Raw genomic sequence first — 22,064 nt, 5'->3', positions numbered from 1 at the left:
TTGGCCATATCATATGGAAATGGTATTTCCTTTTTACTGGAGGTGTTCCACACCATTTGATTGCTTCCTATTTTGGGGGCTCCTGACATCTGGGGCAATAAAAACTGATGTAATGGCATCGGCTGCATGTTTTATACCCTTGATGTCCTGACATCATGGATGAGGTGACAGCATCCGATGCAGAAATCCCAAGACTCTGGTATTCGGGCCAACTGAGGGCTACCTGCAGGCAGATAACCCAAGTTTTACACTTGAACATCTACATTTATGGTAAGTGTACACAACTGTACTTTCTGAAGAACATAGGTGTTTTTCTGTCTTGAATCTCCTCAGCTTTAACAGATTCCAGGTGGTGACTCTGTGGCCCATGATGCCCCTACTTCCATGGGGCATCTCAGCAATATTGCCAGAGTTGATGGACAGTTGCTGGCGTATTAAGCATTTGGGGTGTAGCAGTAGATTTATAAACATTTCCTGCTGCATCATTCCCAGGTGCAAGGTACTACTCCTTAGTTTGTCTTCTTCCCATTATTTTTCATCAGGTGTTCTCTGTATTGGCAAAGGCATTGCAGGAAAAAGATTTCCTAGTGTTTTCATACTTGGGTGGCCAGCTCCTAGTGGCCTTTTTGAGAGACTTTTAGTACAGTTTGGACTCTTTCTTTGTAGAAGTCCTTGTGGGATTGTCATAAGTTGAAAGAAGACTGCCATCAAAGGAACAAGAACATGATAGACATAACTTTGATTTATGAATAATTATGGCCTGGTTATGCACTTATCCCAGGGAATGGCTGGTCCAAATAACACATTTTAATGGAGGGATTTTTAAAAACAGGGTTATAAACTGTTAATAAGTAAAGAAGACTTTCAATGCATTTCACCAGCTCAGTGCTCTGCGCATTAACTGAATGGCTATTTACTATAGAGTATTCTCTATCCTGTTAACGCTAGAGTGATTATTAGTGTTTTAGTTTGCTTTAGTAGCGGTTTTAGGGGTTTAGTTTGTTTTAATAGGTTTCTGCCTCTATCTCTGTCTTGATATCTATTTAGCTTGTAGTATTATACACTTTTTGCATTTCTCAAAGTATGTGCTACGCTGTTTTAACTGTTGGATTTTACAGTACAATTTTCAGCTGTCTATTTAGCGTTTAAACTTGGGCTTGCGGCGAAACTGAACAAATTATTTTTATCCCGCCTTATTTACTGTTAGGTGCTATTAGGGCAGTTGTGTGTGTGGTACTATATTTTTATGTAGATGTAACCACTGTTGTGTTCTGAGTCTTTTTTTGACCTCGAAAGATACTAATGTGTTTTCATAGACTGTCGCTGATGGATACATTTTAGAGATAGGGATTGTATTTAGTTTTTAAGCTGCCTATCTGTTGCCTTTCAAAGAGTGAGATTGATATTTGTATTTAAGCTGCCTAATCGTTTGTATCTTACCTTTTTGTGCCAAATTGTTTTGTAAAGACTTGCAAGTCTTATGCATAGATTGTCCTGATTGTCCTAACCTCAATTATTAACAGTCTGCTTATTTTTCTTTTTTATTTTTATCATTTTGCTAGCTGGTATAACGTACTTTTTCCACTCTCAACTCCTGGAAGTGCTCAGTTTGGACTCCTAAGACTGCATTTTCCACCCACCAAAGCTGCCTGGGTCTTCCGCCCCTGGGTTAACTAAACAGCCTGGATAGAACCACTCTAATTTAATACTGTATGTCTCTGTGTTATTAATATTTATCAAGTGTGTCATTTTTGGTATTACTTGTTTTCCTCTCTTGTATATGTGCTAGAACTCTGCCAGCAGCCAACCCCCCCCACCCGCCCACCTGCCTTTCTTAACTGCCTTACCCCGTAGTCTGTCTCCTCGGTTCTGTAGATAACTACCTATATAGTATTACCCCTTAGACTACTTGTGATTCCAGTACTTCCATTCCTCTTCTCCCACCTACAGTGCTCTCTCTCTCCCTTGAAACTACTCTAGTTTCTCTTCCTATGCTAAATGTTTAATGTGTCTTCCTTGACTATCTCTTCTTCCTTGTAGTTCATCCTTTTGAGTCCTGCCTATATCTACCTCCTACTGTTATATCAATCCATCCTTGAGTCTACCTATACCATTTTCACTACTTCTAAGCCTCCCTTGTACCTATACCCAAACTGTTTCTCCTTATCTTCACTTCATCTCTTGTTTCCAGCCTACTTACCTTGGCTAATTACTTCCTGATTGTTTTCTTTTCCACTGCTCTCACCCAATTTGTGTCTGCCCCGCTCCCCACCCTACCCCCATATCCCACCCACCCCAGGGGTCCTTAACTTATACCTCACTATACACTCCCCCTAATCCTCCTAACCTATCTCCAGCCATCTCACTAGACCCCTCCCCTTAACTCATACCTCTCTTTCTTCCCACCCCTCCGTCTTATCCACCCATCTCTGACCTCCTACTCTAAAACTATCTGATTCATATCTCCTTTCAACTTCTATTTAACATTGTCTTTTGCATCCTCATCTTCTATTATTTTATTATACCTTGCCCTACTTTAAATTTCACTTACTACCTATCTAACATTTACATCGTATTGGACTAGATCTAACTATCTCCTATCGTAACTTTCGATTACTAATCGCCTTTACACCCTACTTCACAAATCTATACTGATCTACTTGTTTTTAATCTGAACATCTTTTACAACTTATACTATCCTTTCAGCTATTCACTACCATGTCACCATCACTTAAAACTTTTTGCTTACATATCCTTCTCTTTACTACTGCTACAGCCTCTCTTTCTTTATCTTACTACACCACCTCTTTTGAAATTAACACTTTATTTGAACAAAACCCTCATCTGCAACAAACTCTACCTTCCTCTTTCTTCAGCACCCTTAATCATAGTAACATTACCTGTTCTTCCAAATATCTACTACCAAAATACCATAGAATATCTCACATGACCTTCTGCTTTAATAAAAAGATTCTTAATATCACACTTAAAATTCTCAAATTACTATCTTTCTCCCATCACCACCTCCTCCTACATGGTGATGTTCATCCGAATCCCAGTCCCTCTATCATGAATGAATATGATTCAAATATTAATCTTTCACCTCTTCATTCTTCATGTACCAAAGCATCCAACTCCCTTCTAATAGCTCACCTTAATATTAGAAGCGTCAACAACAAAATTCACCACCTCCATGCACTCCTTCACTTGCATGCATTTGATATATTATGTCTAACAGAGACTTGGTTAAAACCCTCTACTCAAGACCAAGAAATTACCCCTCCTGGCTATAACATACTTAGATATGACCGCATGAAGAAGAAAGGTGGCGGTATAGCCATAATCTATAAATCTCATCTACAAGTTACCCTTTATAATGAGCTTCCATTAACAGGTAACAAAGCTGAAATTTTATCAACCAAACTTCAGATTAACAACAATAAAGCTATCTATCTAATTTGCATGTACCTTCCCCCTGGTGATAATATTCAAACTCTAGAAGACTTACTTAGTTCAATTTCAAACCACCTACCCCAAGAAACCATAATACTTGGTGATTTCAACATTGACTGGAAAACCTGCTCATCCCAGCAGCCTACTAACCATATTAATCTTTATGGTTTCTCGCAATTAATAACAACTCCAACTAGAATCCATAAACCAAATAATAAAGAGACAATTTTGGACTGGATCCTTACTAATCACCCCCCCAACAGCTATACTCCTGGAACCCTTCCTGACAGTATTAGTGATCATATACTTACATATGTCTTCAGACAAAAATTAAATAATCCTCATACCCATAAACTAAGAACATGCCGTTCAAAAAGATTTTTCAACCCTGATAACTTCCTTGCTGAATTGCAGGCGTGTGACTGGTCGCCTTTGACACACCTTGAACTTAATGAAGCAGTGACCTATTTTAACAAAATCTTTCTACAAATTCTTGATTATCACGCTCCATTACGCTCTACTAGGTTAAGAGCCAAGACTGCCCCATGGCTAACAAAGCAAACTAAAGAAAAAATGATCCTTAGAAATAAAACCTGGGCTAAATGGAGAGCTACCACATGTCCATCTGATCATCTCCTTTTCAAACAATTAAGAAATGCTACCAAAAAAGATACTCTTAGAGACAAAAAGGACTTTTATCTTCATCTACAAAAAACTAGTCAAAATACGCCTCAAAAATTCTGGTCAGGTGTTAATAAACTTCTTAAACCAGGACATTCACCTACTCTCATCCCTTCTGGCTTTAACCTTAACAATGCTTCTCAGATCCCAGATGCCTTTAATAAGTACTTTACAGAAGCTATTCTAACCGTAGCTAATTCATTACCCACTCCTACTGCATCCCCACAAAATACCTCTCCAGTCTCATCTAAAGCCTTTCAAATTCAACCTGTCTCTTCATCCATTATTTATAAGCTTCTCATCAAACTCAAACCTTGTACCCCATCTGTTGACCAACTTCCATCTGAATACTTACAAATAGCTGCAAAAGCTATTTATCTCCCGGTATCTATTTTGATTAATAGGACTATCTCTGAAGGAAGGATCCCCACCATTTGGAAAATATCTCATATAATTCCTCTACATAAAGGGGGCTCTTCTACTGAGCTCTCCAACTTTCGCCCTATTGCCTTACTGTCCCCATTAGCTAAGATAATGGAAAGATGCGTACACAAACAATTTCTTAACTACCTTCTTCAAAACAAACTTCTAGCTGACTGTCAACATGGATTCAGACCTTTCCACAGCACTACCACTGCCCTCCTTTCCTTCTCTGACTCCATAAATAATAATCGAAATAATAATTGTTTCTCCTCAGCACTATTCATAGACCTATCAAAAGCTTTTGATATGGTTAACCATAATATACTTCTTGAAAAACTTAACCTCTTCTCTCTCAGCTCACATTCTCTACAATGGTTTAGAAGCTATCTCGTAAACAGGCAACAAACAGTGCTTTGGGGGAACAATCTATCGTGCTTACTTCCAGTAAATGTTGGTGTTCCACAAGGATCAATCCTAGGACCCCTTCTTTTCTCATTATTCATCAGTGACCTTTATTTGAATGTGCCACAAGCTACCTGCATCCAATATGTAGATGACTCGACTTTGATCTGCACTGCTAAAAATGTTTCCTCCCTCCAGTCTATCACCCAAATAACTTTACAAAACGTTGAAAAATGGTTTATGCAACACTGCCTCCTCCTTAACCCCAAAAAAACTAAGCTTCTTCTCTTTACTCCTACTAATAAATCTCCTATACCATTCTTCTCTATCTCCTCAAATAATTCTACATCTATTAACCCTGATAAAACCACTTGACTATTAGGTGTAACCATTGACAACCATCTCAACTTTGATGACCATATTAACACTACTATTAAAGCTGTTAATAAAAAAATTGGGACACTTTACAGAATTAAACCCTTCCTTACCCCAGCAGCCAGAAAAAACATTGCACAGACCCACCTGATTTCCACCCTTTTTTATGCCTCAGCTATATATACTACCTTATCTAAAAATAACATTACCAAACTCTCTACCTGTTATAATAGTATAGCCAGATTCATTACTGCTACTCCCCTCAGAACTCACCACTGTCTCAACCTCAAACAACTAAATTGGCTAGAGCTTAACAACCACCTACTCTACCAACAATTACTTGTCATTCATAAGACCCTTCACTTCCCTGATAATACTCCTAGCCTGGCAAAACTGATGTCTCCTTATAAAAACCTAGCCACACTTCGCTCTGCCAATAAACTCCTAGTATCCTCAACTAAATCATACAATAAAGATGGGGATGCGTTAATTTCAAATTCCATAGGTAAACACTGGAATCAACTCCCTCAAGAAATAACTAATCAAGACTCTACCTCTCTGTTCAAAAAACATATCAAAGAACATCTTAAAACTTAATGGCTATGTCCTTGTACTAATCCCGACTGAAAGTATGTCTCCTCACATCAAATTTGCTACCCTTCCCCCATCCTGAGCTCCAAACTTACACTTTCTATTGTTGAGAGTTACTTCTTAAAAGTATGCCTATTTTTTTTTTCAATTTGTTGAACTTATCTTATAAGTATTTAGATTTTATTTTGCAATTCTCTTTTTAAACTTTTATATTGTTTCAAGATAACTTTTTTTGTGATATACCATTGTTTGTTTTGCCTGTACTGGAGCTTTTCTCCCCGGGCCTCTACTATAAACGGATATATATCCAGTTGGACTAGCCCGGTCAACAAATGTAAAATAAAAATAATTAAAAATAAAAAATAAATAAATAAATAATTTAACATAAGGAGCATGTAACACAGATACTGTTTGGCATGGAATATACTTTAACATGAAACTGAGTAATAAGCATGGACATTGTAATAAGTATTAGGGATTTTATGGGTGGTCACAGTGGTTGGTAACAGCAATTTTAAATGTGTTGTATTTCAATGTTGTGATATTTTTAAATATGATATTTTTGTATTAATAAACTAAGAACTATTGCCACCAGCCCCAAACACTAAGGGTAACACCCACCATGACAACATAGGGGCAGAAACCACAAATATACCTTCTTCCCTAATTAAATTAAACCCTCCCTCCTCACACCCCACTGTGAAAACATTGGGAGGTGTTTACCCTGGACCCTCCCCAAGCTTCCCCAGTAAAAGTTCTGAATGTTTCTTACTGTACTCAAGTCAACTAAGCAGTGCTCATCAGTCAATAAAGAATCTTCCACTACAGAAGAAAGCTGGGTACTTGTCTTTATTTATTTATTCTGATTTGGATTAAGGAATAAGCTCCCTTTTAACCCAAATTCTTTATACAGATTTCATTTGAGCTCAGAATAATGAAATGTAGCTCCAGACCACCAGATTTCCAAAACCAATTGGACGGGCAAGAACCAGAGACCTCAATTGAAGCAACTTCTAGCACAGGAAACATTCCCACTAGAGAATCTCCACACCACAGGATTGAACAATAAAAAGGCAAGATTTTACTTCTACTTTTATGTTGGTCCTTAGTGACCCTGGTAGACTGTCCCTACCAATATGGGCATAGAGATTTCTTTTCTGCTGATGAACCAGTAGCAGATTTTTTGTGGTGAATATTGCTGACAAGCTAAACGGCCCACATTTGGACCTCATTTAAGCAGGGCATCTAGCTCTTTCATAGTTCAATGCTACATACCAACTTCTTTGAGCTAAGGAAGGTGATTATTTAATTGTGTTTATTTTGTTATCTAGGCTGTAGACAGGGAATTGAAATTGTAGTGGTATCTGACAAAGAAATTATGGTGTGGTCTCTAAAAATAAAACAAGGATGACTGTCATAACTATATAGCAAGCCCATATTGGCTCTTCATTCATGCATGGCAAATGGAACACCCACAGTCGACTGGTAAACATAAAGCTGCTTGAGTTTTTTTTTTTTTTTTTTTTTTGCTTTGCTTTCTAGATCCCAGAGACAGTGAACCTGTTGTAGTCAGGTCAGACAGCCATATTGTGTGTTAACTAAGAAAACAAGGTTCCCGTAATCACTTTATGTATGTGTTTGTTATTAATTAATTTGTTTATTTTTGCATTTGTTATCTGGGTATGTACACTGGACCAGAGAACCTTTTCAGGCACGATTCTAGCCCAGTCACCAAATGGCAGTTTTACAACATAAAATACACAACAGTTGTTCTGCTGTGATACAAAGTGTAGCTCAAGAGACAATTATTACATAACAAATTAAAGAGAAACAGTTGTGCAAAATTAAGTTAAAGGCAGTGGTTTGAGTATTCTGACTGATGGTGGACAATAAAACACAATAATTTAGAAGAGAATAAACCTTTAAGGGTGTGGTTGTAAAGAGTGGGGAATTGCAGTAGTAAAGGGTTAACTAGAGCAGCACTTTACAGGGAGAGAGAGAGAAAGAGAGCAGTAAAGAGAGAAGAAAAAAGACAGGTAGATACATTTGAGGTAAATAAAAAGAGAGGCCACCAGCTGTGAAAGTAAGTAGAAGTTAAACAACTAAGAAGGAGGGCTTATGGGGTAAGAACTGGGAGGGAGGAGGGTAAGTGATGTATTTCTGGTAATCAGTAAGAATATCTTTCTCGTACTGGTTCACATCTTGGGGAGGACTTAGTTGTACACTCCCTAAACTGCAGCTCATGCCCATTCCTGGAGCTGAGATTTGTGGAAGTTTGCACTCTTAGGGTTTACTGGGAATGGAGCACCCCAGAAGTTGACCTGCTTGCTGTCTTCCTTCAGTTCTTCTGTGTGTTGCAGATCATTGTGTGAAGTGGAGGAAGTATGCCATCGGTGCATACGTTTTGATGTGCATGGGAAGATTTGTGTGTGTTCTTAGTGTATTCCCTTTGATTTTGCACCTGTTATTCAAGTCCAGAGTGGAAAAACCAAGGCTCATTCTGTTTGCTCCTTGGTGACTGTGAGGTATGGTTTCAGATCACCTTCTCCCTGGCTTTTCCATAAAGCTGCTTGGTTCAGGTGAGCTGCTGTTTCAGACGGCTGTGGAGGCAACTGTCTGTATCAATTTGTCTCGTAACTGTACCATATTACAGGCAGTTGATATTTACTCAACTGTTGTATTCCCCTCACTCTTTTGGTCCCTTACTAATCTACCAAGATCTGTTTTCCATTACTCAGCAGTTGTACCCCATTTCCTTCTGTATTTTCTAACCATCCCCTTTTTACTGGTCTGCTGTGAAGGACTAAAAAAAGTGACTGATGTTCTTCATGTTTCACTGTTGCAGTCATCACCTGTGGCTTATCCCTGCTGTGGTAGCCCTCGGCCGGCCCGAATATCAGAGTCAATGTTTTTGTGCACTGGCTGCTGTCATTTGTACTCTGACGTCAGGTAGTCAGTACTATAAAGCAAGGCAGCCGACGTCATTACATCAGTCTTTCTTGCTGTGGAGCCAGCAGCAGAAGCAGTTCACATGAGTGCCGGTCGGTCGTTACCAGAAGTCGAATTTCAGCAGAAAACATCTAAAGCTAAGTACCCCAATGGGGACCCTTTTTTCTTGCTCTAACTGATGTCCGAAAAGTCAACAATTATCTCTCCTGCGGAAAGTAGATCCCACTCTGAGACTTTTCATTCTTACTGCATCACTTTTTTAGACCAAGACCATGATGTCCCTTGTTGCCGGTTCTGTGCCCTCTTTAATGCGAGAACCATTCGCCCTGGAGGTCTTTTTATAGACAATTATTTTCGTATTCCAAATTCCGATATGGTGTCTGTCAGCCAACAATCCTCTGACATTCCAAAAAAATGTAAAGATAGAGACATGCCACACAAGGCTAAGCCTTCCGACGACGCTACTGCTAAGCAAGTAGTCAATTCTCCGGAATTCATTGAGGCTCTTTCGCATCCCCTGATGCCCGGCTTACTTTCTACACAGGCTTCTGTTGAGACCCTTTTGGAGTCCAGTATGCCACAGAAATCAACTTTGTCTACAGAGCCTTTGGCTGTCTCTGCCTCAGTTGGGTCCGGAGCCACGACGCAGGCACCAGCTTCCGAGGAGGCCGTTGACACTACCGATTCTAGACAAAAAACGACGTCTTCTCTTCCGACTACCGTTTCTCAGAGACCAGTGGATTCTCCCAGACCTCAAAGCCAGGTCACTCGTAAGAAATCTGTTTCTAGTCACCATCTTGCTACTGCTCCCCCACCCCAAGCTCAAATGCTTAAAATGGCGGAGGATCTCATCTCCTTTATCCAAGGTACTGAAGCCCCCACCCCAAAAAGGAAAAGGCTTCCTTCTCCAGAAATTATGACAGACCAAGAGTCTGAGGAATCTGAGGAATCTGCCTTTGAAGAGGAAAAACAGCTCTTAACTGTTTATGAGGATTCAGATGCAGAGGAATCCATCCCCTCTGCCACCCCTCCAGAGGACCTCTCTTTCGAGGAAACCCTCCACTCCCTCAGGGAACATTTTCAGTGGGAATCTCAGGACTACCCTCAGTCAAAGAAACGACTTAGAGAGTTTCTGGACCTGCCCCAGCACAGACCCCTGGCCATCCCACCTATTCTAGAAGTGGTGGATGATGTTTTCCTTGAATCCAGTTTAGCCCCTGATGCCCTGCTTCCTGCTCCAGGTAAACCTGACAGGTACTACAGAGTACTGGATTCTCACAAATACCTGTACAGGAACCCTGCTGCAGACCCTGAGGTCATTACACAAGAATCCAAAGGAGCTAAGACTAGTTCTGCCAAGAATCCTCTTCCTTCTGACAAAGACTCCAGAGCTCTGGACAGACAAGGTAAGAAAGTATGCAACTCTGCAACTTTGGCTATCAGAGCACTCAAGTGTCAGTTCCATATGTTAAAATGTCAACAACACACTTTGGAACAATTAAAACAGAAAATTGCTACCTCTCCTGATGGTACCAACTCTAAAGAGCTGGCAGAATTATTACACTTTGCTGGTCAAGTGGTCAAGCATTCTTTATAATGTGTATATGATGCCCTAGAAGCCTCTAGTAGGGCAGCAGTGACAGGATCTTTTATTGGAAGACATGCATGGCTGAAGGAACAACCTCTCCCTGATCATGTGAAGTCTAAACTTATTGATGCACCCCTAGGTAAGGAATGCTTGTTTGGGGAAAAAGCAGAACAGGTGCTTAAAAAGATGAAATTTAAAGCAAAATCTATGCAAACAGTAAAAGATTTCTTTCAAGTTCAACCACCCAGATTCAGCAGGAACTTCCCCTCTAAGCACTGGTCCTTCCCTGCACCCAGCAGAGAGGGCCAAAGTAAGCCCCGCAGGGACAGGACATCCAGGCCCCTATCCCAGGGCCAGCAAAGAAGCAAACAATGTACCACTTCCGCCTCTAAGGCAGGGAGGTCTAAGCCAAGCTTGTATGGTAAGCACTCACAATGACTCTCCCTCCCCCCTCAGCCCTCCTTTCACTCATCTAAAACTAGGAGGAAGGGTCTCCCTCTTCAAGGACAATTGGGTCTCTATAACCAAGGACCAATGGGTATTAAAATAATTTCTCAGGGATAACAGATTCTCCTTCAGCAAACTCCCAATTCCAAGAGGGTGCCCAGACCTCCCCCCAAACCAGTGGGCAGAGGCATTAAAACAGGTAAAAACATTAATATCCCAGGGGGCAGTAGAACCTGTCCCTCTGGATCAAACAGGAGAAGGTTTTTACTCCAGACTATTCCTTGTGTCCAGAAAAGAGGGCACTTGGTGCCCCCTCCTGGATCTATCCAAACTGAACACCTCCTTGGTGGTCCCCAGATTCAAAATGCTAACCTTGCAGCAGCTCCTGCCTATGCTCACACCAAATGCCTGGCTGGTGACACTAGACCTAAAAGATGCCTACCTCCACATCCCCATCAAGGAATAGTGCAGAAAATTCCTGCGCTTCAGAGCAGGCAACCAGCACTTTCAGTTCTCTGCACTACCCTTTGGCTTATCTACTGCTCCCAGAGTATTCACCAAATGCTTGGCCCCGGCCATAGCATTCTGCAGACAGAGAAATATACAGATTTACCCTTACTTGGACGACTGTCTCATACAGGTGAACAGCAAAGAAAAGTTGCTCCAGGATCTTCTCTTTGTCATAAATCTCCTAACTTCCCTAGGGTTCACCATCAACAAGAAAAAAATCAAAGCAAAACCCCACCTGGAAAATTGTTTTCCTGGGAGCTCTGCTAGACACAGCAACCCTTATGGCTTTCTTATCCCCAGAAAAGCAGAGCTTTCTGCCTCTATACTTCACTCAGCTGGCTTCCAGAAGTCACCTCACTACGAGGAAGATGTTAATCGTGTTTCACTGTTGCAGTCCTAACCAATGGGTTATCCGGCTCCCGGTCGCCCTCGATCGGCCAGAATACCAAAGGTAATTAAATATGACGTCTGTTGTAAAGGACATCCGATACAAAGGGAGGCAGCTGACATCACTTCCTCAGTCTTCTTTGCCGCTGAACCTGAAGCAGAAGCATTTCTTGCACGAGTGCCGGTCGGCAGTTTACCTTTTTTCGTTTCCGACTACCAAGTTGAAGTCTACTACAGCTAAGTACCCATTGGGGATCCTCTTTTCTTGCCTTAACGAATGTCAGAAAAGGTTAATAATTGTCTTACCTGTGGAAAGCAGATTCTCCATAAAGATTTTCATTCCAATTGTATTATTTGTCTAGGCCTTGACCACGACGTTCCTAATTGTGATCTCTGAGCCTCCTTTAATCTGCCTACTATTCGTCGTCGGGCCAAGCTTTTAGCTAAACATTTTGGAGTTTGGCCTAAGTTTGTTGGTATGGCGTCCGCTGGTCTTCAGGCTTCGGATATACCCAAGAAACATAAGGATAATTAGATGTACCTTTGCATAAGGACAGTCTTTTTGGCAGCAAAGCGGAGGAAGTGTTCAAGAAGATGGAGGGTAATGCCAAGTCTATGCAAACTGTTGATTTTCTGCAAGTTCAACCTCCTTGCTTTAGCAAGAATTACCCTTCTAAGAGTTAGACGTTTCCTGATACCAGCAGACAGAACCATTCAAGGACTAGAGGTTACAAATCTTCTAGGGGGCAGGCATCTACCTCTCAAAGGTCTAAGCATTGGCAGGCTTCCACTTCCAAGGTGGGAAGTTCTAAGCCTGCATCTCAATCAAAACACTCTCAATTACTTTAACCAACTTCTGCCTGTTCTTGCCTGCCTGGAAAGCCGTTTAGGGGGAAGGTTGGCCCTTTTTGCAAATGTCTGGGTCACTATCACGGACGACAGATGGGTACTCAGAACTGTATCCCTAGGGCACAAGTTTTCTTTCCACACCTTTCCACTTCCCAAAGGATTATCGGACGCTCCTCCAAACCAAAGGGCAGAAGTAGAAAAACAAATTTTGTTTCTGTTTCTTCTGGGAGCAATAGAATCAGTTCTTGTTCAGCAGGTAGGCCAGTGTTTCTATTCCAGACTTTTCCAAGTTCCAAAAAAAGAAGTCACCTGACATCCTATCCTAGATCTGTCCATTCTGAACTCTTTCTTGGTAATTCCAAAGTTCAAAATGCTCACTCTGCATCAGTTGCTGCCAATGTTAGAAAATGATTCCTGGCTGGTAACTTTGGATCTCAAAGAAGCTTACTCCACATCCCTATCGGGGAAAGTTGCAGGAAATACCGTCATTTCAGAGTGGGCAAGCAACATTATCAATTCTCTGTGCTGCCGTTTGGCCTATCTACTGCTCTCAGTTTTTTCAGAAAGTGCCTGGCTCCAGTCATTGCTTTTTGCAGGCAGAAGAAAATTCAGATTTATCCATACTTGGATGACTGTCTGATTCAAACAAATTCTCAGTAACAGCTGTTAAAGGATCTAGAATTCGTAAAGACTCTTCTGTCTTCCCTGGGTTACACTCTCAACAAGGAAAAATCAAAAATGGTGCCATCCAAGGAGGTAGCATTCCTGGGGTCGAGTCTGAACACAGCTGCCCAGATGATATATCTCACCCAAGAGAAGCAGACAACTCTTTCAGTTTACTTTAAGGACTTGGCAAGCCTGTACCAGCTCCCTGCAAGGAAATACCCGCAAGCTCTGGGATACATGGCCTCTTGCATTCTCATGATTCCATATGCAAGACTGCATATGAGGAAATTGCAATGGTACCTCAAGAACATTTGGTGTCAACGCACACAGGACCTGGATATGATGATTCCTCTGCTTCCATGTTTCTGTGGTGGGCAACAGCCTGTCTGCAAAACAAAGGTATGCCTTTTTGCCCACCTCCTGCCATTCATGTTCTTACCACAGATGCATTGGACTACGCCTGGGGAGCACACCTGGATGGCAGATGCATACAGGGACGTTGGAATGCTCAGCAGATGCACCTGCACATAAATCTAATGGAGTTGATAGCAGTTCAGCAGGCCCTGCTAGCTTTCAAGCATCTTCCTTCTCCAGGGACCCTGCTCATCAGGACAGACAACACCACAGTCATGTGGTACATCAGCAAGCAGGGAGGGACTCATTCTTACCCCCATTGCAGGCAGAGCATGAATCTTAGGTCCATAGCAGCATCTCTGGGCCTGCATCTCCTAGCTCAATTTCTTCCAGGAAGGCTCATTGTTTTGGCAGACCAGTTAAGCAGACAAACCCTGGATCCTCACGAATGGCAGATGAACAGAGCAGTCTTTCACAGCATCATTCAGCGTTGGGGCACACTGTAGGTGGATCTTTTCTACTCCCCAGACAACCATCTTCTACCTCTTTTTTGTACCAGACAGCATCACAGCAGAGCCTGGACAGTGGATGCTCTGTCCTTCCCTTGGATGCTGCTGTCAGTTTATGCCTTCCCTCCTCTTCCTGTTCTTCCCATATTATTACTGAAGATCAGGGACAAACGACCAAGGACTATTCTCATAGCTCTGGGCTGGCCCAGACAGCCATGGTATCCACTGCTTCGCAGTCTTTCCCACCTTCCTCCTTGGCAGCTTCCTCTGAAGCCAGATATTTTGGTTCAGGAAGGGGGAAACTTTCTACATCCTCATCTTCAGTCTCTACATTTGGCAGCATGGCTCATTGTATGACTCCTCCCTTTTCTTCTTCCCTCTCCCAGCAGGTGGTTGACGTGCTGGGGAGGCCAGGAGGCCTAGCACTAGAAAATCCTACTCTGCCAAATGGGAAAGATTCTCTCATTGGATGCAGGCTAGAGGGGAATCTTCTCAGCCTACCCTTCCTCTGATCCTGGCATACTTGGCTGATTTGCTTCAGGGTGGTCCTTCTTTTTCCTCTATCAAGATTCATGCTTCAGCCATTTCTGCTCATTGTTCTTTTGAACAACCCATTTTCTCCCATCCCCTGATGAAAATGTTTCTCAGAGGTGCTTGCAACTTAAAACCTCCCAGAAGGGCACCTACTGCAGCCTGGGATCTTACTTTTGTCTTCGTCCTCCTTTTGAGGCAGCTGCCAATGCAGATTTAAAGTTCCTCTCTTGGAAGACTGCCTTCCTCTTGGCTATAACTTCAGCAAGGAGGGTTTTGGAGCTGCAAGCTTTGATGGCTGTGGAGCCCTTTCTTATTTTCCATGCAGATAGGGTCTCTCTAAAAACCAACCCCTCCTTTATGCCTAAGGTGATTTCTAGCCTGACTCTTAATCAGTCCATACACCTTCCTACCTTCTTTCTTAATCCTCGAAATAGAGGTGAAAGGATCCTACATTCTCTTGATGTGCACAGACAGCTCAGGTTTTACCTGGACAGGACTAAGAACCTTCGGAAATCAGCACAGTTATTGGTCAGTTTTGCCCCTAGAGCCCAGGGCAAGGCTATTTCTAAGCAAACCATTTCTAAATGGATTGCACATTGTATCTCTTTTTAGTTACTCCTTTCCTGGCAAGGTTCCTCCTCAGGGGGTTAGGACCCACTCAACTAGAGCAGCTTCCACTTCTGCAGCCTTTTTAAGGGGTGTCCCTACTAAAGACATTTTGGAGGCTGCCACTTACCACAAATGTAGATTTTCGAGTGAATTCGCTGTTGCAGTCCTGGTTTCCCTCCCTCCTTCCCCCTTTTTGGTCCTCTCCTGTTCTCTTTTCCTAAGGTAGAGGCTAAATGTAATATTATTTGCCAAAATTGCTTTTGGTTTAAGCCTTGTTTTCTGGGAGCTTCTGACTGTTATGGCAAGAAAGACTGAGGAAGTGACGTTGGCTGCCTCCCTTTGTATCGGATGTCCTGATGTCCTTTACAACCGACAGCCAATGTCATATTTGCTTACCTTTGGTATTCTGGCCGATTGAGGGCTACCGGGAGCCAGATAACCCATTGGTTAGGACTGCAACAGTGAATACACTCGAACATCTACATTTATGGTAAGTGTACACAACTGTACTTTCCTGCAAGCCCTGGGATACATGGCATCTTGCATCCTTCTCATCTCTCTAGCCAGGCTTCACATGAGAAAGCTTCAGTGGTACTTAAATAACCTTTGGTGTCAGCACTCTCAGTCCCTAGAGACGAATCTCCCACTGATCCCTTGCATTTGGGATGAATTTCTCTGTTGGGCAGAAGCCTATGCCATGAACAAGGGTCATCCCTTCATTCTCAGCCCTTCCGGCCAGATCATCACCACCGACGCCTCAAACATAGCTTGTTGCACTCATCTAGCAGGCAGGTGTACCCATGGCCTTTGGAATGCCCAGCAACTTCACTTGCACATCAACCAGAAAGAAATGATGGCAGTGCAAAACGCTCTGACATCCTTCCAGCCCCATCTCAGGGCAGGAGTCCTCCTTATAAAAACAGACAACACCACACAAATGTGATACATCAACAAGCAGGGGGCACGCAATCTTACCCCCCATGCAGGTTAGCCATGAGTCTGTGGTTCACAGCCACCTCCATGGGGCTACACCTGATTGCCCAATACTTGCCAGGGATCAACAACACACTGGCAGACCACCTAAGCAGAAGCTTAGTGGACCCCCCATGAGTGGCACCTCCACAGAGAAATCTTTCTGCAAATCACCCAGGAGAGGGGGGACCCCAGAGGTGGACCGCTTTGCCTCGCACCTCAACCACCAGCTGCACAAGTTTTGTACCAGAGAGTATCACCTCATAGTATGGAAGGTGGATGCCTTGACCTTCCCCTGGAGCTCCCTCTTTGTGTACGCATACCCTCCTCTACCCCTTATTCCCAAGGTTCTGATCAAAATAAGAGAGGAGAGACCAAAGGTCATCCCCATTGCTCTAGATTGGCCCAGACAGCATTGGTACACCTTATACACAGTCTGACCTCACAGCCCCTGAAGCTGCTTCCTCTGAGGTCAGACCTCTTGACCCAGGAGAGAGGGAAGATACTGCACCCAGACCTACAGACTCTCAAACTTTCAGCATGGCTTATACACTAAAAACTAACAAGAAGTCACTGTTAAGCAGACATGTCCTGGGCATCATCACAGAGGCCAGAAGGCCCAGCACAAGAAAATCTTATGCAGGAAAATGGAAAAGATTCTGCTCCTGGAAACAATCTAAAGGGGCAGTTCCTCCCACCCTTCCATTCCTCTCATCCTGGATTACTTAGCAGAGTTTCTCAATAGTGGCGTCTCCTTCTCTTCTCTTCTATTAAAAGGCATTCTTCGGCCATCTCTGCCCATTATGATTCAGACCCACCCCTCTTCTCTCATCCTTTGATTAAGCAATTCCTCAGAGGGGCTTCTAATATCAGGCCTCCCAAAATACCTCGTACTCTGCCCTGGGACCTGAATTATGTGTTAGAGAAGCTAACCTTACCACCTTTCGAACCTGCCGCTTCAACAGAATTGAAATACCTCTCCTGGAAGACTGCCATTCCTATTAGCTATCACCTCAGCCAGAAGGGTCTCAGAACTTCAAGCTCTCATGGCTGTCGAGCCCTTCATAATTTCCATGCAGACAGGGTCTCCCTGAGGACTAATCTCTCCTTTGTGCCCAAGGTGGTATTTGATGTGACCGTTAACCAGGCCGTACACCTTCCCACCTTCTTTCCCAACCATCAAACCAAGGGGGAAAGAATTCTACACTCATTGGACGTGCACAGACAAATCAGATACAGTCTGGACTGCACTAAGCCATTCAGAAAAACAGACCAGCTTCTGGTAAGCTTCGCCCCAGGGGCAGAGGGGAAGCCCATCTCCAAACAAACCATTTCCAAATGAATTTCACACTGTATCCATTTTTGCTACAGGCTACATGGGAAACCCATCCCTAAGCCTATCAACTAGGGCAACCTCCACTTTCACTGCCTTCCTCAGATACCCACTCAACTAGGGCAACCTCCACTTCCACTACCTTCCTCAGAGGAGTACCTACCAGGGACATATTGGAAGCGGCCACCTGGACTTCTGTATATATCTTTACAAAGCATTACCACCTACCTCTCTTTTCTAAGTCTAGGGCAGGGTTTGTCTCTGCAATCCTGCAGGGCATCCTGACCCATACCCAAGACTCTACCTATCCTTCCACCCTTTACCTCAGCTTTGGGAATCCTCCCACTGGTGATGACTGCAACAGTGAAACACGAAGAACATCTACATTTATGATAACTGTACACAACTGTAGTTTTGCATTCCTATGTAAATGTTACTGTTCTATTTTTCTGTAGACCTTTCTAAACTGAACAGACAAGTTGCTTACCATAAAACTGTCAAAATCGTCACAGTGTCATGTTTAAACCCTTTATTCCTGTTTTTATGGTATAGTAGCTTACCTTTCTGAAGAGATTATCCCTTTAAACCTTTTTCTAATAACAGAGAGGCTTACTGTAATGTGGGGCCTGCATTTTAAATCCTGCTTAATAACTGGATGACTTACTCTGCTGCTTGGCTGGATCACTTTGTATACTGCTGTAATAACAAAGTGGCTTGCTAATTGTGGAGGACGTGACATACTGCAGCTGTATGATGCAGTATGTGTTATGCTTTGCAGCTGAAGCCAGAATATGTTTCTCATCTTATTAGCCCACAGTGTACTAAACTGGAAAGAACAATACAACTACATTAGTGCCTTCTGTAGTTTTCATGAAGGGTTACTGCTTCTGTGTTTTTAGCGTAAGCAACCTGGGAGTTTAGGAAGGTGTTAGGTTACTGTCTTCTCACCTCGTATGCCCTCTCATCTTTCCTTAAGGTAATGTAAAAATATCCTTTGCATATGTCAAAACTCATATACTGGAACAATTTTTTTATTGTGCAATTAGTGTACTCTTAAGTGTTTAGATAGAATTCTTGTTTTTGTATTATTTCATACTGTTTAAATTCTACCTCCTCACAATTTAACAATGTGCACATTCTCTGCAACACTTGACATCCTTTTTCATAGTAGGTATGTAGATTAATACTAGGCTGCTAACTGCTTGGGACATTTTAAGCCTAACCATGTACTCCATGTGAGAATCATACCCTACACCTTGTGTTTGTAAGGTAAACACCTTAAACATTATCCCAGCCAAATATATTTCTTCAGTCAATGATGTTCTTATCAGAGGTCAGGATCAAACCTTCTATCTTGGGTCATGGGAGGAGAACACCCTCACCATTATGCCAATTGGTCTTTCAAAGGTTTCCATGCCGAAACCCGGGATTGAACCAAGGACCTTTTGATCTTCAGTCTAACGCTCTCACAACTGAGCTATTTTGGCTCAATAAGAAATATAAGAAATATTTCTGCGGCACATGCCGTCAGTAAAAGAACAAATACCAAATTTCTAAACAAGCTGAACATGAATATTGAAAGAAAATATGTGCATTCCAATACAGGTATTGTTCTGTGATCTACAGTGACAAAAATGATATATGATTTGAGAGTGATGCACAGAAAATGAGTACATGCCTAGCTAGATACAGTACAGGGATACCTTAATTTTAAGGATATTTGAGCAAACAGAGGAAATTAATTGTTTTGAATGTAACACAGTGGCTTTTTGTTTATACTTTTTCTGTTCTTTACAATAAACTCTGGGTTTCATAAAGTATGAAACTGCTGAGTGTCACAACGCGAGCTAATTATAGATGCAGTTGTTGAAGCATACCACACACAGGCCAAACCATGAGCTCTCACACGAGTTCAGAGGGAGAATCAGCAGCCAGAGCACAGAAAACCTTCAGTAGTTTCTTGCTGCCTCTAGAGAAAGAAGTTCTGAAGTTTCAGAGGGGCAGCAGTCTGCTACAAACTTCATTTCTGGCAGATAAATCCCCATAGGTGAACCCTTCCAGACGGAAAATATTGGCCTTTTAAGTTTATTGTTTTTTATGCTCCACTTAAAGAAATCCCAATCCCTCCGAGCAACACGCTCTAGGGATCTAAACCTTGTCACTACAATAAACAGAACATGCTAGAGGGATAGATTCCTGTCCCAGAGACTTCTCATACTCTGGAACAAACTACCTATCTATATCAAACAAAGCTCCTCATTAGCACTCTTCGAGAAAAATCTTGATGATTGGATGGGAAATAGGAAATTCACCCCAGGGATCACCTCTGTGGCTCTGCTTGACAGGGGCACAGAAAATCATTTTCTTGGGTGGCGAAAGCCAGGGTACCTTTTTGGCTAGGCTTATATAGGCCCTTGGGCCAATAGCCTAGTACCTACCCATGAACCTATGACTAAAGCGGCATTTCTCTTCTAAGGATACCAGCAGTTTTATTAATATTGGAAATGTCTTGTCAGATCAGAAACTGCTATTTTTTATCAGGGCATTTTATTGGATTTTGGGAGCTGTTTTTGTGAAGGAAATGTACTGCTTCCAAAACAGTTTACTTGAATTGGAAGGTGTTAGGAGTTAGTAAGTGTTTTCAAACATTTTGAGTGTTTTAAAATGTTTTGGTGCTTGTGTACGCTTTGTGACTAAATACCTTCAGCATTTTGTTTCTGTCAGAACACTTTCTATGAAAAGGGCAAAGAGTTCTTTCTGTCAGGGCTTTGGTGCACTGTATGTGGTTCTACATTTGAGTTTCATGGGACTGTGTGGGGAAGTATAAGGGTGCTGCATGTGAACCCTACTCTGACAAAGTACCTTCTGATCATACCTCTCAACCTGGAAACATCAAAAATCTGGACAAAGGCCCATGAAAAAGGGGTACAAATCTGTATGCTGATTCACATAAAATTTGCATACACAATTATGTAACCCCACCCACTCCATTGGAATTTTGGGATACCAATTTTCAAACGCAAACTGAAGAACAGACAACCAAAATATGTCCCCAGAGTCCCACTGCAGCCATTCCAGTGTTCTATTACCTGGCTATTTCACCCCATTTACCATAAACACTAATGGGCATACTGCTTTACTTCTACAATGATTATTTGGATTTTATTTTACGGTTTATAGCACAAACACTAATAGACATCTGCTAAACAAAGCAATACAGTCTTACAATGAAATAGACTTAGCATTAAAACTTCTCTGCCTTTGAAACTCACATTCATTGAAACAGCATTGAAACCCACATCCAAAGAAAAATGCATCTGGACAGTGGTGGATAAAAATTTTTGGGCTGTTTTCAAATCATAGGCCCCTTGCACACGCAACAAGAAACGTACCTGTGTTCTTTGATACACCTTCATGACTTTATTAAATTATATTCCTTGTATAATACAGCATACTTGTTAGTGTGTTTTAAATTTATTGTTTGAATATTTTTCCAGTAAGCAATGAAACAAATGCATGAACCAATAATGACAAAACTGCCCAATTCAGAACAATTCCATCATAAAAGTCTACTCAAACTTCTACAGTCCACCAGTATCAGTAAATATGCACAATCTCTACAGAAGTAAAAGTCATCTAAATTCCATGTTAAAGAGATCTGTAACTAGGTTGCTGCTAGCAAACAACTTTATATTTCATTGTTTTGTCTACAAGTAAGTGCCTGTTGCCCTTGAAGAATAAATTGCCTATGTTACAAAAATGATAAGCTAGTAATATTTCAATAGGGAATGGATGGCAAACTGATAACAGGTTCATAGTTAATAGGTATCTCCGCCAATGGAGGGCATCCACCCTTTAAAAGCATAACACAGTACAGTAACAGCAATCCATCTACAGACTGTGGGAGTAGAACCTACAGCCTTCTGCAGCGAAAACAAGTATACTACCTGTCATGATACTAACAATGCAAGTAGACTTTGCATAAGCAGCACTAAACTTCGCTTTCCCTGAAGAACTGTGCAACACAAGAAATCAGGAAAAAGCCAAAAGTTATTGGGGAGAACAAAGGCCCAAAACTTGTGACGCATTTTAGACATTGCTTGTATAATCTTAGAAAGTTGCTAGTATAAAATGGTGTGTTACCATGTGTTTCCTAAAAGATAGGAAGACAAACTTAAATGGTTATCATTGTTTAGTGAATTCAGTTCTCACTGATTTTCCAGAATAAAATAAAATTTATGGTTTTTAACATTTGTTTACTGGGAAAGTCTGACTTTGACGAAGCTAATTTTCAGTAGAGGCCTGGGGAAAAATACTTCAGACACATATATTTGTATTGTGGGAGGAAGCTGGAGCACCCAGAGGAAACCCAAACAAATATAGGGAGGACATGCAGACTCCACGCAGGAGACACGTCAGCCAAGAATCAAAC

At 41.9% G+C, this 22,064-nt stretch overlaps 1 protein-coding gene and 1 non-coding gene across 4 annotated transcripts in view; one reads left to right on the top strand and one right to left on the bottom strand.

The window, feature by feature from the left end:
• LOC122810355 (zinc finger protein 585A-like) overlaps positions 1 to 22,064 on the top strand; it is a 534,209-nt gene that overhangs the window by 317,683 nt on the left and 194,462 nt on the right. The window lies entirely within an intron of this gene.
• Positions 19,047 to 19,119, bottom strand: TRNAF-GAA. Its single transcript has one exon. It is a non-coding gene; the product is annotated as a tRNA-Phe (tRNA).

Source organism: Protopterus annectens, chromosome 8.part1 (genome assembly GCF_019279795.1).
Source record: "Protopterus annectens isolate FY-2018-M chromosome 8.part1, PAN1.0, whole genome shotgun sequence".
Classification (NCBI taxonomy): Eukaryota; Metazoa; Chordata; order Ceratodontiformes; family Protopteridae; genus Protopterus; species Protopterus annectens.
This window is presented reverse-complemented; position numbering and strand designations above follow the sequence as displayed.